This window comes from Podarcis muralis, chromosome 17, assembly GCF_964188315.1.
Source record: "Podarcis muralis chromosome 17, rPodMur119.hap1.1, whole genome shotgun sequence".
NCBI lineage: Eukaryota > Metazoa > Chordata > Lepidosauria > Squamata > Lacertidae > Podarcis > Podarcis muralis.
In genome coordinates, this window is record NC_135671.1 from 6,839,677 (window position 1) to 6,857,089 (window position 17,413).

Sequence of the window (17,413 nt, forward strand, 5' to 3'; positions counted from 1 at the left end):
CGGAACACAACCTGAAAACTCTCAACCTGAAGCGTCTTTAACCTGAGGTATGACTGTACATCTTAAAAAGTAGAGACATCACCTTGCCAACAAAGGTCCGTATAGTTAAAGCTATGGTTTTCCCAGTAGTGATGTATGGAAGTGAAAGCTGGACCATCAAGAAGGCTGATCGCCGAAGAATTGATGCTTTTGAATTATGGTGCTGGAGGAGACTCTTGAGAGTCCCATGGACTGCAAGAAGATCAAACCTCTCCATTCTGAAGGAAATCAGCCCTGAGTGCTCACTGGAAGGACAGATCCTGAAGCTGAGGCTCCAAGACTTTGGCCACCTCATGAGAAGAGAAGACTCCCTGGAAAAGACCCTGATGTTGGGAAAGATGGAGGGCACAAGGAGAAGGGGATGACAGAGGATGCGATGGTTGGACAGTGTTCTCGAAGCTACCAGCATGAGTTTGACCAAACTGCGGGAGGCAGTGGAAGACAGGAGTGCCTGGCGTGCTCTGGTCCAGGGGGTCACGAAGAGTCGGACACGACTAAACGACTAAACAACAACAACAACATGACTGTACATTAAAATGTCACACATTAAAAACTTCCCTGAACTGTAAATATTCAAGAAACCATTTCCATTCTTTTATATATATAAAAAATTGTTATCTTGATTTCTTATTCTTCCAGTAAGTTTCACCATATCTGCATATTCCATAAGTTTTTTTATCCATTCTTCCTTCGCTGGGACTTCTGCTTCTTTCCATTTTGGGGCAATAACATTCTTGCCGTAGAGTGAACAATATTGAGCTAGATGGAACCTTCCTTACCCAACAATGGGTGGTTGTGTGGGTGTGTTCAAGGCAGTTCCGGCACCTCTCAGGTGGGCACCATTGCTCCCGAGAGAATAAGGGAGGCATTCATGGCGAATTCTGGAACATCTTTTTCTAGAAAAATAGCACTGACCGACACCAATGGTTGCCATCCACCGCTGTGTTGCTCTGCTAACCCAGAAATAGTACCTCGGGTTAAGAACTTTACTTCAGGATGAGAACAAAAATCATGCGGCGGTAGCAGGAGGCCCCATTAGGTAAAGTGGTGCTTCAGGTTAAGAACAGTTTCAGGTTAAGAACGGACCTCCAGAACGAATTAAGTTCTTAACCCGAGGTACCACTGTATTGTATATCCAGCACAATAGCTTCTTTTCCCCACTTCATCCATTCTCATAGTGCCGCACGAAAAGGCTTTGGCATGCAGGAATGGCTGTGTTAAAGGTACTGAGATCCCAAAGGAACACAAAAAAACTTTTACTGTATGCGACAACAGCTGCAAGGTTGCTACTAGCCCACAAACTGAAAGAAGATAAAGTCCCTAGCAGAGAGGAATGGCAAACTAAGCTGATGGACTACGCCGAAATGGCAAAGTGACCAGAAAGCTCAGGAACCAAGAAAACCCAAACTTTAATAAAGAATGGGGGGGGGGGTTATAATTTATTTAGGAGACCACTGTAAGCAGATGAAAACATTAGCAGGATTTTAATAAAACTTGGAATGTAGCAAATATCATGGACAATATGGAAAGATACAAAATATGGACTATGAATTAATATGCAGTTGAAAAGGTTGACAGTAGGACCCATGGAGGGGATGGGGGGAAGTCTGGAGATTGAGAGATCTCTCTAAATATGCTTGTGTCTTTTTGTTTTGTTATAATTCTACACTTGTAAAATCAAATACAGTGGTACCTCAGGTTAAGTACTTAGAATCATAGAATCATAGAGTTGGAATAGACCACAAGGGCCATCGAGTCCAACCCCCTGCCAAGCAGGAAACACCATCAGAGCACTCCTGACATATGGTTGTCAAGCCTCTGCTTAAAGACCTCCAAAGAAGGAGACTCCACCACACTCCTTGGCAGCAAATTCCACTGTCGAACGGCTCTTACTGTCAGGAAGTTCTTCCTAATGTTTAGGTGGAATCTTCTTTCTTGTAGTTTGGATCCATTGCTCCGTGTCCGCTTCTCTGGAGCAGCAGAAAACAACCTTTCTCCCTCCTCTATATGACATCCTTTTATATATTTGAACATGGCTATCATATCACCCCTTAACCTCCTCTTCTCCAGGCTAAACATGCCCAGCTCCCTTAGCCGTTCCTCATAAGGCATCGTTTCCAGGCCTTTGACCATTTTGGTTGCCCTCCTCTGGACACGTTCCAGTTTGTCAGTGTCCTTCTTGAACTGTGGTGCCCAGAACTGGACACAGTACTCCAGGTGAGGTCTGACCAGAGCAGAATACAGTGGCACTATTACTTCCCTTGATCTAGATGCTTAATTTGTTAAGTACTTAATTCATTCCGGAGGTCCGTACTTAACCTGAAACTGTTCTTAACCTGAAGCACCACTTTAGCTAATGGGGCCTCCTGCTGCTGCCGCGCTGCTGGAGCTCAATTTCTGTTCTCATCCTGAAGCAAAGTTCTTAACCGGAGGTACTATTTCTGGGTTAGCGGAGTCTGTAACCTGAAGCGTCTGTAACCCGAAGCGTCTGTAACCTGAGATACCACTGTATATAAAAAAGGAACGTCTGTGTTAAGTATGGCTGTCAGTGAAGTTTCTGGAAGGCAAGGTCAAACCCGGCTGTCTTCAAACGGGGACTTCCCCGAAATGAGATCAAGCCCATTTTCAGCCTGAAGGGCTTTGTGATGCACATAAAGGGAACTCAAAGCAGCCAAGTCCTCATTTACATTGTGCTGACATCAGCAGCAGGTCTACCCTGAACACACCTAGGCAACCACCCATTGTTGAGTAAGAAAGGAAAGGTGCCATGGTCCCAATTCTGCGCTGTCTGATAAGAGGCACTGCAGGAAAGGAAGGGAACATCACCCACTCCTTCTCCTTAGTAGCATTCGTTGCTGAAAGAATCAAAGAACGGCTATCCCCCTTCTGACCTCCTACCTGAGCCAACCTCTTCTAGGGTGAGTTCAGGAGTCTCCTTCATTGGCACAGTTAATCATATTTGACATTTTGATTTCCAGGTGATGACAGAACCGCAACACAAGCTCAGCTGCTTCAGAGGATGAGCTGGCTTCCAGATCAGGTATTAATTAGGTTCCCCCTGTGCACACACATCATTTTTAAATTAATGCTGCCGGGATCTAGTCCAATTCCATGCCTAGCCCCAGTTAAGAAACATGATGTTCAGTGGGGCACTCTGTGCCAGGCGTTGTGGGTCAAAATCAGTAGTGGAGGAAGATAATAATAATAATAATAGTAATAGTAATAATAATAATAATAATAATAATAATAATAATAATAATATATTATTTATACCCCAGCCAGTCTGGGTGGCTCCCAACAAAATATTATTGGTAATAATAATAAAGAGATAAAACACCAAACATTTAAAAACTTCCCTAAACAGGGCAGCCTTCAGATGTCTTCTAAAAGTCAGATAGTTGTTTATTTCCTTGACATCTGATAGGAGGGCGTTCCACAGGGTGGGCGCCACTACCAAGAAGGCCCTCTGCCTGGTTCCCTGTAACCTCACTTTTCGCAGGGAGGGAACTGCCAGAAGGCCCTCGGAGCTGGACCACACACAACAGTTCTCTTTAATCACGTTGAAACTCCTCTTTATTTGACCCAAGACATATGACCATGTTTTGTCCCATCCTATGGCACAATAAATAATAATATTTTATTTTATTATTTTATATCTACACCAGCAGGAATCTTGGCAAGTTACAACAATTTCAAAATTCATAATTTTTTTTTTAAAAAAAGACGTATTACATTTACAAGAATGTATGTTCTTTCATAATCAGCTTATTTACAGTATTTACTGCCAACCTAGCAGTTCGAAAGCATACCAGTGCAAGTAGATAACTAGGTACTGCTGCAGTGGGAAGGTAAACGCCGTTTCCGTACAGCATAGATGTATAATGATTTGCTGGGAATTGACATGGTTCCTCCCATTGAATCCTGGGAACTGTAGTTTGGTGAGGATGCTGATAATTCCCCCTTGCTCCCCCCACAACCTCCTAGGACTGCAATCCTCAGGATTCTCTGAGACATGGAAATGACTATTAAACCAACAGAAAACTGTTGTAAAATGTCCAGTAGTGAAAGAAGGGGGGCAGGGGCCACAGGCGGCACTGGGGCTACAGGGCTCCCTCCAACATGGGGAGTGGGACACGTGGGGCATGCGGCTTGCAGGGTGCCCCAGCCGCTGCCCCCCCTGCCCCCCTCCAGCTGAGGGGGAGGTGGCTGGCGGACGCCCTGCAGGCTCTGTGTAGTGTGCCCTGTCCCAGCTAGCCCCGCCAAGTGGGCAGCTAGCCCCGCCCCTGGAAGCTAGCCCTGCCCCGGACACCCGAGCAAGTAGCTACGCCACTGCTAATGCCTTTCCTGTTCCAAATCGGTGTTTTCAACTTCCTGTCCCTTTGGATAATTACTTTCATCCCATGTGTCACATCTTGTTCGTTAAAGGCGCTGGCTGTTTCTGGAGCCCATTTCAAAGCTCATCTTCCCTGCTAATGCAAATCTTGAAATCACCTTTTTATTTCCTTAGCCGTGGCGGATTATATCCAATTAGGTTCTGTGTGACACCGTGTGCAATTGGATGTCAAGATCATATCCCGCTTTTTGCTCAGATATAAATTGAGCTCCCAGGATGTGAGCTTGGCCTTTTGGCCAGAGGCAATCCAGGTCAGGCAGATGACGAGCTCTGCGAAAGTCCAAATTGTACTGCAATATAGAAGAGCTGGGTTCAGAAGTTCAAAGCAGAATCCATGCCGCAAGATGACAGGGTGGAACTGCCAGAGCTAAGTGGAAAGCTGGTAGAGCAGAAACCAAACAAAGAGGGCAGGCAGACCTAACATTTGCAGAGCTATGGCACTAGTTCAAAAGCACAGTTGCTCCATTCATTACAAATGTACCTTTTCCCATATAAGGCCAATCTCAGGAGAAAATAGCTCTGCAAGTTGGGCTACTGCCGTTAAGGCTACGAAAGCACCTCAGCCCATCAATCCTGAAACAGCATAATAAAAATGTTTCCTTTTTTCTCCATAAGGTGAAGCGTGAATGTGGATAGTGTCATTATACAGTTTAGTCACTAGGTGGCTCTAGACTTGGTTGTATCTTGAGAAGTCGGGAGTTGTCTGTGTCTGTTCTGTTCCTGAGAGAGACAATAATGAGGTTAAGGAATAGACCCTACACAAATCCAGAGTGGAGTCCCTAAGATGGTTGGATAGGACCTTGTATTCCTCTTTCTGGCGATTCCTGAAGCCAAGCTGGTGCCAGACATATTGCTCTGCTTTCCACTGAAGCACATCAGCGTAGCCAAGAGGGGGGTCCTGTCATCCCAGTACGTTTCCGAGCACAATTCAAAGTGTTGGTGCTGACCTTTAAAGCCCTAAACGGCCTCGGTCCAGTATACCTGAAGGAGCGTCTCCACCCCCATCGTTCTACCCGGACACTGAGGTCCAGCACCGAGGGCCTTCTGGCGGTTCCCTCACTGCGAGAAGCCAAGTTACAGGGAACCAGGCAGAGGGCCTTCTCGGTAGTGGCGCCCTCCCTGTGGAACGCCCTCCCACCAGATGTCAAAGAGAACAACAACTACCAGACTTTTAGAAGACATCTGAAGGCAGCCCTGTTTAGGGGAGCTTTTAATGTTTGATGTATCATAGTATTTTAATATTCTTTTGGAAGCCGCCCAGAGTGGCTGGGGAAGCCCAGCCAGATGGGTGGGGTATAAATAATAAATAATAATAATAATAATTATTATTATTATTAGGGCAGCCCAGGACCTCTACACACACTGCCCAGACTTGTGTTCCAGGAAGGTCCCTTCAGTGCAGCTAACAAACACACCATTGTCTCTCAAGACAAATGGATGCCAACATTCTGATTTGTTTGTGAGGTCCAGTGTATTTTCCCATTACTTTTCTTGTCACAAATAACTCTGATCTTGGGTGGGGGGAGTAAACAGGTTTCTTGCACTAGATCTCCTAAGAGATGATATTGTGCAACCTGAATTTGCCAGTATGTGATTGACTCCCTTCCCAAAATAGCAAAAGTGCTGCCTAATGTGTTTGCTGACGGAGTAGGGATTGGAATCCGTATCTCCCCTCCCCACCACTGCCCCAGTTGCCGCTGTAGTCTAAGCCACCAAGTCTCCTGGGCTTGCCGATCAGAAGGTCGGCGGTTTGAATCCCCGCGACGAGGTGAGCTCCTGTTGCTCTGTCGCAGCTCCTGCCAACCTGGCAGTTTGAAAGCACACCAGTGCAAGTAGATAAATAGGTACCGTTGCAGCAGGAAGGTAATTGACATTTCCGTGCGCTATGGTTTCTGTTGTGCTGTCCCGTTGTGCCAAACGCTGTTTAGTCGTGCAGGCTACATGACCCAGAAAGCTGTCTGTGGACAAACACTGGTTCCCTTGGCCTGAAAGTGAGATGAGTGCCACAACCCCATAGTTGCGGACTTAACCATCCAGGGGTCCTCTACCTTTTTACTTTTTTACCCCCATTTCACCACACTACAGCGGATTTTGATATATTTATTAGTGATTGTAAGTTCACAATTGAATGAAACGAGGACCCAAGGTTCCCATATCTCTCCATAACCAAGTCCCCGTAATGCTTGTTTAACCCCTGCTTGCGTCCTTATCTGGGTGGGAGAATTGCTGGGGGGGGTTATTCCCCCCCCCCCAATATATATATATATGCTGGTCCCGGGGGAAAGGTTACCGTTGACGTAGTCGAAGTCCGGTCCTGGGTCACTAGCCTGGAAACAGTTCGCAAGGAGCGGGGCGAGGTCCGAAGCAGGAAGCCGAGCGGGGACAGGAACACTGGAGGGTCAGGTCTGGGTCCGGACAGGAGCAGGTACTGAACGACAACATTGCTCCCGCAACCTGGGACCGGGCTGACTGGCCTTTATCTTCTCTGAGGCCAGGGGCGGTCCCGGCCCCCAGGAGCCCCACCTCTCCTGGCCTTAAGGCGAGCACTCCTCCTGGGAGAAACCAGTTCCCTTCGCCTCTCTGCCCTGAGCCTCTGCAGTTCAGGAGAGGCTGAAGGGTTACTGGGCCCAGGGGGAGACTCACCTGTAGGCACTGAGTCCTCAAGCACCTCTGGAGCCAGAATGGATTCACCTGGTGCCTGCTCCTGAGGATCCGGCACAGGTGCAGGCGCCTCAGAATCAAGGCCCTGCCCCAGTTCAGCCGGCCCTGGAGGCGGGGACTCCTGTGCAGGCTGGGATTCCTCCGGTTCACTCTCTGAATCGGATTCCCAGGCCATCACAATATATATATATAAATATATATATATAGAGAGAGAGAGAGAGAGAGAGAGTGTATTGCAGTTGTAGAGTGCTGTCTGCAGTGCTTGCTGCCATAGTCATCCTAGAGAGGAAGAGACAAGAGTAAGTTTTGCCAGGGAAAAATATTTATAGTCCACTTTTCTAAGATTTCTACCTGCAAAGGTTCCCGGTATACAAACTAAACTTGGGGTATCCACATCAGCTCTCTTTGACCTAGAACCCTGAGATCTTGGTCCCACTTTGCTGAGGAAACAGAACTGAACACTCAGCATGCAAAAGTTACCCCAGAGTTATGATGATATTATGTGCACTTTTTCCCCCCAGGAAGGGTTTGGAATCCCAGTGTTTGTCTTAGTGTAGTAATGAATACAAACTGCAGAGAGAGAACACAATCTATTTCTATTAGCAACAGTTGTCACAGCATGAATGTTATGCCAGGAGAATGATGATAAATTGCGTTGTTATTGTGGCGCCCGCCACAGAATGCCACTTTCTCTTCACATCACAGAGTTACGAAAGCAACTCTTCCAAGATCTCACAGTTAATGCCAGACTGTTGTCTCTCGTTTGGACTGCATTGCGCCTGAAAAGGGAGGGTGGACTTACATAGACATGTGTCTCAGCATTGGAATAAGCCAAAAGCACTCAACAACTCCTCACCAGGACCCAGCGCAAACAGTTGTGGATGTTTCAGGGTCATAGCTATCCAACTTACAGATTTGAAAATAAGGGACCAGCAGCCTCGAAAATAAGGGATCAGCAGCCAAAATAAGGGATTTTCCAGGCACAGGTACGTTCAGCTTCTGAGCCCCTCCAAGCCAAAGGCAGAAAGCCCAGCCAGCAGCCAAACGAAGCCTTAAGCGGTGGTTCCCACAGCGCAGCAACCCGGTAAAGGGGATGCAGCAAGGAAAACCACCGTCACCTCTCCGCTGGGAAGCACTGAGCAAAGGCAAGTCCCCAGGCAATGAGGCCGATTTGATCGGCACAAGGCATGCAAGCTCCACCCCCCAGTCGTTCTTAGACTCCTTATTGAGTGAGCAACGCAGCCAAGCAACACAGTTGGAGCCTCCCTTCTCCCTGGCTGGCAGGGAGGGAGGGAGAGAGAGGAGCTGCTTCCTTTGAAACCCGGGTAATTTAAGGGACATCATGAATAAGGGACAGCAGTGGGACACGGAGCTGGGATAAGGGAGTTTCCCGCCAAATAAGGGACGGTTGACAGCTATGCTCAGGGTACCACTGAAGCAGGGGTCCCCAAACTAAGGCCAGAGGGCCAGATAAGGCCCAAGGGACTCATTTATCCAGCCTGCGGCAACCCCCGCCACCCGCTGCCACCGCCCACTCTTACCAGTGCTGCACTGCACGGCTGCATGCGCAAGCATTATTTCCGGTGCACATCTGGGTCAGAGGAGGCCCGTGCACATGCGCACAAGCTATTTTCGGTGCTCCTCTGACCTGGAAGTGCGCCGGAAATATTGTGTACGCATGCGTATGGGCATGCGCTCCCCCGCCCTTCGGCCCGCCGTGCGATCGGCGCAGGAGACACCGGCCTGAGACGTGGTAAGTTTGCTGACCCCTGCAAGGGATGACAAGTTCTTGCCGCTCAGAGGGACCGTTCCAGCTCAGAATCAAAAAACCAGTGCAGGGGGCAGCCCTAGACATTTTTCAGCCTTAGGCAGAATAGCAGACAGCTCTCCAAGTCTACTGTTCTCTGTTTAAATGATGAGCAAATCAGAGGAGTTGAATAATAGGTAGTTTATTACAGAACTATGCACAACAGGTCTCCTCTCTGTTAGCTGCGTTCTCACTCTGCTTCTACCCCCTCCTCCAGCTTGAGCATAACCTCGTAGACACAGTAGGTGCCCTTAAAGGTATACTCAACATCAAATTTGTTGGACTGGTCATGTTGTTCGGATGCCTGATTATTGTCTTCCAAAGCAAGTACAGTGGTACCTCTTGCAGTTTGGTCAAACTCATGCTGGTAGCTTCGAGAACACTGTCCAACCATCTCGTCCTCTGTCGTCCCCTTCTCCTTGTGATCTTTCCCAATATCAGGGTCTTTTCCAGGGAGTCTTCTCTTCTCATGAGGTGGCCAAAGTACTGGAGCCTCAGCTTCACGATCTGTCCTTCCAGTGAGCACTCAGGGCTGATTTCCTTCAGAATGGAGAGGTTTGATCTTCTTGCAGTCCATGGAACTCTCAAGACTCTCCTCCAGCACCATAATTCAAAAAGTGTGTTATTACAAAGCTACAAAATTATTACAAAAAAAGAGAGAGCAAGGTATATGCTTGTTCTTTCTTTCTTTCCTAACCAACTGACTGAATTGTGCTGCCCGGGAACAGTCTGGCCATTTGCCCTTCATGTGACCCAGACGGCCTATGGCATAAATCTCTTCTTTCCTCTGATGTTCCTCCGAAAGCGTTACGTCTTGTGGAATAAGCAGAACCTGTGGATATAATTTATTTAGGCTTCTGATAAAGTTCCTCGCACACAGCCATTAAGAAAATGAAGTAACTCTGGAGTGGGAGTTTAAAAGTCCGCTGAGGGATTAAGGGCTGGTTAAGAGATTGGAGGGAAAGGCTGGGAATAGTCCGAGATTGGAAAGAGTCTCGTAATGAGCTAAGCTGCCTGTGGGATCAGATTGAGGAATGCTGATTCTCAGTAACAGTAATAACCTGTTAGACAGAATGACTGGTGAGCTGGCAAATTTTTGCTGATGACGTGAAATTATCTAGGTTACATTAAACTGGGGGAGATTTTGAGGAAATCCCAGAAGGCTAGATCTAGCAAAAGCAGGCAAGTTGACAAACTAAGGAAAGGAACCTTTGGCAAAAGGGGAAATATATTGGTTCTGTATCTCCGCAGAATGTATTATGATTTTCCCAGGGGGGGAGGGAAGATATTGTCAACTGTTTGTGAAGAGCAGGGATGAGCCAAAACTCTCCGTTCCTGTTGCCACTGAAAATCTCTTTTACAACACTGACATTTGACCCCAGACAGACCCAAATGTTTTCCCCAGGATGTAAATGGCCGCTGGAAATGTAATCTGGTCAGTGCAAATCCATTTCATCTTTGATGCCCTGCAGCACAAAAATATCAGGATATGGATCTTCAAGATAGAGAGACAGATGTTTTCATATAGTAATTGTTGTTCAGATTATTGGGGGGGGGGGGAGAGGAATTAAGAGACAGGGAATTTGTACCGAACCTATTTGTTTCATGGCTAAAGTTGTTTTATCGTGATGTGGAAAAGCAAGAACAGTACGAAACTGAAAATAAAAGTTTTCAAAATAACCTTTCCCCTTTTTTTCGTTAAATAATTTTTTCCCACAATTTAATTCCACGTTAACATCAGTAAAAAAGAACATTTTTAACCCCCCCCCCCATCCCCATGTATAGCAATATCTTTTCAAAACATTTTCTTCAAGATTCCAGTAATCTCCGGAATTCCCTCCATCCCCTCTTCTGGTTCTTTATAGAAACAGAATTCTCTTACATTTCCATATCCATTTACCCAATTTTCTAATAATTACACTTGTTGTTGTTGTTGTTTAGTCGTTTAGTCATGTCCGCCTCTTCGTGACCCCATGGACCAGAGCACGCCAGGCACTCCTGTCTTCCACTGCCTCCCACAGTTTGGTCAAACTCATGTTCGTAGCTTCGAGAACACTGTCCAACCATCTCGTCCTCTGTCGTCCCCTTCTCCTTGCGCCCTCCATCTTTCCCAACATCAGGGTCTTTTCCAGGGAGTCTTCTCTTCTCATGAGGTGGCCAAAGTATTGGAGTCTCAGCTTCAGGATCTGTCCTTCCAGTGAGCACTCAGGGCTGATTTCCTTCAGAATGGATAGGTTTGATCTTCTTGCAGTCCATGGGACTCTCAAGAGTCTCCTCCAGCACCATAATTACACATAGTTAATCCAAACTTACTAACACTTCAAATCATTTACCATTATTTAACCCAGATATCATTTAAACGTCTAGAATATCATTTAAAACAACTTTCTGCATTCCACATCAGTGCTTAACTATCATTTACCAAATTTTCTAATAATTACACATAGTTAATCGAAACTTACTAACATTTGGAATCATTTACCATTATTTAACACAGATGTCATCAAAACAATCTTTTCAAGACATCTTCTGAGAAACCATTATCAGCCTGTATAACTGTCAAGTGCTTGTTGTAAGATGTGGGATTTATCTTTAGATATATATATAGATTTATCAATTTTCACTGTACACCATATTATCTACATTCTATAATACAAATATATTATTTAAAATAAAAGCTGTCTGATATTCCAGATGCCCTCTTGAATTTTTTCCAGTGTTTCATCTGAGTCCTGGACACAAACCACTTCTCATGGGGAGGGAACCCATTGCAGAAGCCCCAGGAGGCCATTTATTTATTTCATTAAATTTATACATTGCTTGATTTTTTTAAAAAACCAAACCCCTCAAAGTGGTTTACAAAAATGTTCACAGTTTTATAGGCTGCAGGGAACTGTGCTGTCCCTGACCAAAGCCTAAAAAACTCCCAAACCAAACTAAGCCGATTTTACTTCCTGTGTAAAACCCCACCAGCCACCCATTTGACTGGGGGTGGATCTACACGGGGGGGGGGGGACCTGCTATAAATAAGTCAGGAATTAAATTGTTGTAACAAAAGGGGTGGGGGAACCGCTATGGAAAATGGCAAAGACATTTTGCTTGCTCTCCAGTGCCATCTGGTGTTGTATGTTTATAACGCATTCAAAACACTTTTTTGACTAATGTAGCCGAGTCCAGAATGTGGGCCTGCAAAAGAGCTTAAACAATAAATATGTGCAGTATTGTAAAGAAGAATGCAATTTGTGCTGGTGCATACGGTAACACCAGAAAAAAGCGACAGATTTTGCATTGGTCTTTTGTAGTGAGATATTGGGTTGTATTCAACTCAAAGTAAATCTATTGAAATTAACCAACTTAAGCTATTCATGCTGATTAACTTCAACAGGTCTACTCTGAGTAGGGCCAGCAATGAATACCATGCGTTGTCCCCTCTTAAGCCTCTGTAGTACTTTCTGGACTTTATTCAGAAAGCTTCACTCCCTGACTGCTTTATCAACCAAATTTGGAAATGTGATGGAGCTGGCTCACTGTTTAAAATTCTGCTATATGGAGTCACTGATTTCATCATTCAAATCGTGCGCATGCAAAATTAAAGTCTTCCTTCCTGTGCATCTTCCTGTTTGATTCCTTATGCGCATGACTCCATGCTGTAACAGAAACAAATTTCCAGAGTTCAAAGCGATGCATCGGGTTTCCTTAATTACTGGGCAGCTTTTGGCTGCTCAATAATAAGCAGGTTGTGCTGTAATTGGTGTGGTGTATCACCGAACAGTCACTGAAAGGCAACATGTTGTAATTATACATTTATGAGAAATGTCACTGGCTTATCGCACCAGGGAGAGATAACATCTCCTTGTGTTATGCGCTGTTAATGTGGGAGCAAGTAACAAGCCTAGGCCACCCGTACATTCTCTTCCTATGATTTCCAGGCTGTTATCCATTTTTAGATGTTTCAGAAGCAAGACTGTGCACATATACTTTTATTGACCCTCCAGAAGCTAAAACAGGGACTCTGGATAGAGAACTCTGAGTGATTCCACACACACACACACACACCCAGTAGTTTGGCAAAGGTGTCTGATGCCCAGTTGTTTAGTAGTAGTAGCAATGGCAAAATGGCATGATTTCCCATCTAAATTAGGCTGAAGCAATGTCGAATGCTAACCAGGGATGGATCTACACACGGGGGGGGGGGGGGACGCTATAAATAACTAATAAATTAAATTGTTATAACAAAAAGAAAAAGATCTCTGTGGGAAACCGTGTAGAAAAGTTTTGTGCTCTACAGCGCCATCTGGTGTTGCATGTTTGTAACGCTTTTTAGATTCTGTTCTGTGTTGTTGTTTTTTCTAATGTAGCTGAATCCCAGGAGTCACTTTTTCAGTGCAAGACCGTGAGCGTAGCTCAGCCCCAGGAACTGGGCTCCAAAGGTGCTCAGAGCTGCCCTGTTCTTTAATTCTAACTATGTCTTTGGCCAGGGCCGGATTTAGGTTTGATGAGGTCCTAAGCTACTGAAGGTAATGGGGCCCTTTATATGTCCAGCTGTCCTTTGTCAACAACAAATTGACAATTTTTTGTGTTGAATATATGCTATAAGGTAATTTATGGACTTAATAGGTATCTAAAGTCATTTGCAAATGCACAATGTAGGCACCCTATATATAGAAATGAGCAAACCAGTGATGTTTTACGCAGCAGGCTAGCAGGCGGGGCCCGTGACTTACATCATAGAAGCCTACACAACACAAAACACTGTTGATGTATGTAGGTTTTATTTTATTGGTTTTTTTAATCTTATATTTTGGAAATGTACATCCAGGTGTTTTTTTCCTTTAAATTTTTAGAGGGCCCCAAGAGAGTGGGACCCTAAACTATAGCTTGTTTAAAGGTAAAGGGACCCCTGACCATTAGGTCCAGTCGTGACTGACTCTGGGGTTGCGGCGCTCATCTTGCTTTATTGGCCGAGGGAGCCGGCGTACAGCTTCCGGGTCATGTGGCCAGCATGACTAAGCCGCTTCTGGCGAACCAGAGCAGCGCACGGAAACGCCATTTACCTTCCTGCCAGAGCGGTGCCTATTTATCTACTTCCACTTTGATGTGCTTTTGAACAGCTAGGTTGGCAGGAGCTAGCTTGTTTAGCTTCTACATAAATCCGGCATAGCACTGTCTTTGGAACTTGGCTCTGGGTGGCTTCTAGTAATAAACTAGAATAAAAATATTACTGGCTCCTGGTAATAAACAAAGTAGACTCATGCAGTGGGAAACAGTGCAACCAGAACTTCTCCCATCCATTCCTTGCCAAGTCCTGCTGTTGCCCCATCTCTCTCCCTCCACAAGTATTGCACAGCAGGCAAAAGAGGGAGGCGAAAGGTGACAAGACCAGCAACAAAACAGTTTGCAAATGCATCTGGGGAATTGAAAAGGTGTAGGCACACTCCTTGGGTCTTGACCCAGCAGCCCTATGATTCAATACATTCAATACAGCACACTGCCTGCGTGCCACTAATATAGAAGAGCTTCCACATATTTCCTCCACCTTCAAATGGTTCTTTTTTTCTTTTCTTTTTGAAAAAAAATTATTGGCTTTCACAATATTATAAACAAACAAACACGTAAGACAGACAAACATAAATCATAGCCTTATTGAAATTTGCACTTATTAACTTTGTTAAATGACTTCCTCGCTTCCCCTTGGTTGAATTTCACTGCATGTCCTTTTAACGGTTTTCCAAATCACAGTTCTTATAAAATTTAACTTAAACATTCACATCCTTAAATCTTCACATTATGAAATTAAACATATTAATTCATCACTTAACATAAATAAAATCCTCAGCCAATTAAGTATCTGCAAGCTGTTTTCAGTTATTTTAACTTAACTTAACAAATGGTTGTTTCTTTAAGCCCATGTACAAGAAAACCAGCAACCACAGAGCTGAGTACAGGACAAATCTGAACTTTCTTGAGTTGCGTTTACATGCTGCCCAAAAAGACAAGAGGTGGGCAGAACGTTTGCTGAAAATTAAATAAATGAAGCAAATGCCCCAAAGCAGCCTTTTTTCGGGGGAGGGGGGGATCGGATGCCAATTTTTAACCACATAAAACAGGCAACACTCACATAGTGCAGTGCCAAGTGCAGCTCTTCTCAGATTTTGCAAGCCGTGCCAATCATTATTACATGTTCTCTGCATCTGTAGGCTTCTTTATGTTGTATATGGCGGTCTACACACTCCTCTGAGCCTCTTTCTGCCGGTTGTTTGGCCTTAGCAATATCCAAAGTACTGCAATGAACTGACAAGGTAAGACACAGTACAAAACTTCCCTGCAGTTTAGAAAAATCTGATTTTTATTTTATTTTTTTGCACCAGGCTCCCACTGGCTGTGTGTAAATCCAAACAGCGTGATATTTTCAGGATTAAGTCAAAGTATTTTGACGTGCTGTCTTTGTGTATGTAATTACTCTTTCTAAATTCTCTCTTGCATGAAGGTAGTCGTGGTTCAGATTGATTAACCTTGACTGTGGACTGTGAAGGCAGCTCCTTCCCTTCCCCCGTCAGCTGGGCCGTCTTTGCCTTGAAGTTTCAGATATCCAAACCATTCGTGGGTTTTTGCTTCTTCTCCCATCTTTGCTGCTAGGAGTGGATGGAGAAACTCAGCGAGCACTTAAGCAGCCAGCGGTGCAGTAATCACTTGACATGAAAGCAGCAGCTGAGCAAGGATTGGGGAGTGCGGGGAGCTACCAACCCCACAAAGGGTTAACATGCACTTGTGAAAATGAGCCACTATAATAAAATACCAAACTGACGCCTAATGGAACATAGAGAGCAGCATTATACCAAATTAGACCTTAGATAGTTAGGAGCCAAAGACAGGAGTGCCTGGCGTGCTCTGGTCCATGGGGTCACGAAGAGTCGGACACGACTAAACAATTAAACAAACAAAGTTAGGAGACAACTACTAGGGACCAAGATCCCTTCGGACTTCCCAATAAAATATTTGAAGCCCCAACTTCAGTTGATGGGCATTGCCATTCAAATGATGTGCCTTGTAATGTTGAAGAAGAAGAGTTTGGATTTGATACCCCACTTTATCACTACCCTAAGGAGTCTCAAAGCGGCTCACATTCTCCTTTCCCTTCCTCCCCCACAACAAACACTCTGTGAGGTGAGTAGGGCTGAGAGACTTCAGAGAAGTGTGACTGGCCCAAGGTCACCCAGCAGCTGCATGTGGAGGAGCGGGGAAGCGAACCCGGTTCACCAGATTACGAGACTACCGCTCTTAAATACTACACCACACTGGCTCTGTGATAGATTATGTAGGGGAAGGCTTACCGGCCCACCCCTCTTGTCATAGCATGGGGGCACCATAGGGGAAGTTGCCCCAGGCACAAAATTGTTAGGGGCGCAAAATACAGCTAGGCTGGGAGTGACTGGGAGTGGCTGCCAAGACCATATAACAGCGGTCCTGAAAGACCTACATTGGCTCCCAGTACGTTTCAGAACACAATTCAAAGTGTTGGTGCTGACCTTTAAGACCTAAACGGCCTCGGCCCAGTAGACCTGAAGGAGCATCTCCACCCCTATCGTTCAGCCCGGACACTGACGTCCAGCTCCGAGACCCTTCTGGTGGTCCCCTCCTTACGAGAAGTGAGGTTACAGGGAACCAGGCAGAGGGCTTTCTCAGTAGTGGCGTCCGCCCTGTGGAACGCCCTCCCATCAGTTGTCAAGGAAATAAACAACTATCTGACTTTTAGAAGACATCTGAAGGCAGCCCTGTTTAGGGATTTTTAAAATGTTTGGTGTTTTATTGTGTTTTTGGTTTTCTGCTAGGAGCCACCTAGAGTGGCTGGGGAAGCCCAGCCAGATGAGCGGGGTATGAATAATAAATTATTATTATTATTATTATTATTATTATTATTATTATTATTATTATTTCAAAAAGGGAGTCTCTCCCATTCTTACCTGGAAATGCTAAGGACAGAGCCTCAGGCCTTCTGTGGGGCAGTTGGATCCCCTTCCCTTATCACTTTCCCCTAAAGGGTGATGCTGGAATAACATCATTAGCTGCATGCTTTAAAAACAGCAACAGATGTAGCATAGAATTGTGGAGCTTTTGGAAGGGGCTCCGAAGGTCAACAACCCCCTGCAATGCCTGCCCACAGCCATCCCTGGGTGGGCTTGAACCACCAACCTTCTGGTTAACAGCCAGATGCACTGACCAGTTGCGCCACCGGGGCAGTCAAAGGATTAGGCAGCAGTGGGGTGTTTAGTTTATTTCTCCAAAGGGGAAAGCACCTAGACGCCCAGGCATTTTGTACAATCTCAAAGGCACTTTGTTATACAATGTATTGCTTCATACTCATGTTCTTTCTTTCTATTTAAGGGCATGGCCCAAGATGGGAACAGTGATGCTAAATGGGCACAGTTCATGGAGAGGAGGGGTGGGGCTAAGACCAGAGTCACCTTCAAGAGATGCCACCCATCCCATCTCTCTCTCTCTCTCTCTCTCTCTCT

The 17,413-nt window shown here is 45.4% G+C and overlaps 1 non-coding gene across 1 annotated transcript; it reads right to left on the reverse strand.

Annotated features, from left to right (window-relative positions):
• Nucleotides 1-17,062: 17,062 nt before the first annotated feature.
• On the reverse strand, nucleotides 17,063-17,136 carry TRNAN-GUU (transfer RNA asparagine (anticodon GUU)). The gene has a single exon. It is a non-coding gene; the product is annotated as a tRNA-Asn (tRNA).
• Nucleotides 17,137-17,413: the final 277 nt, after the last annotated feature.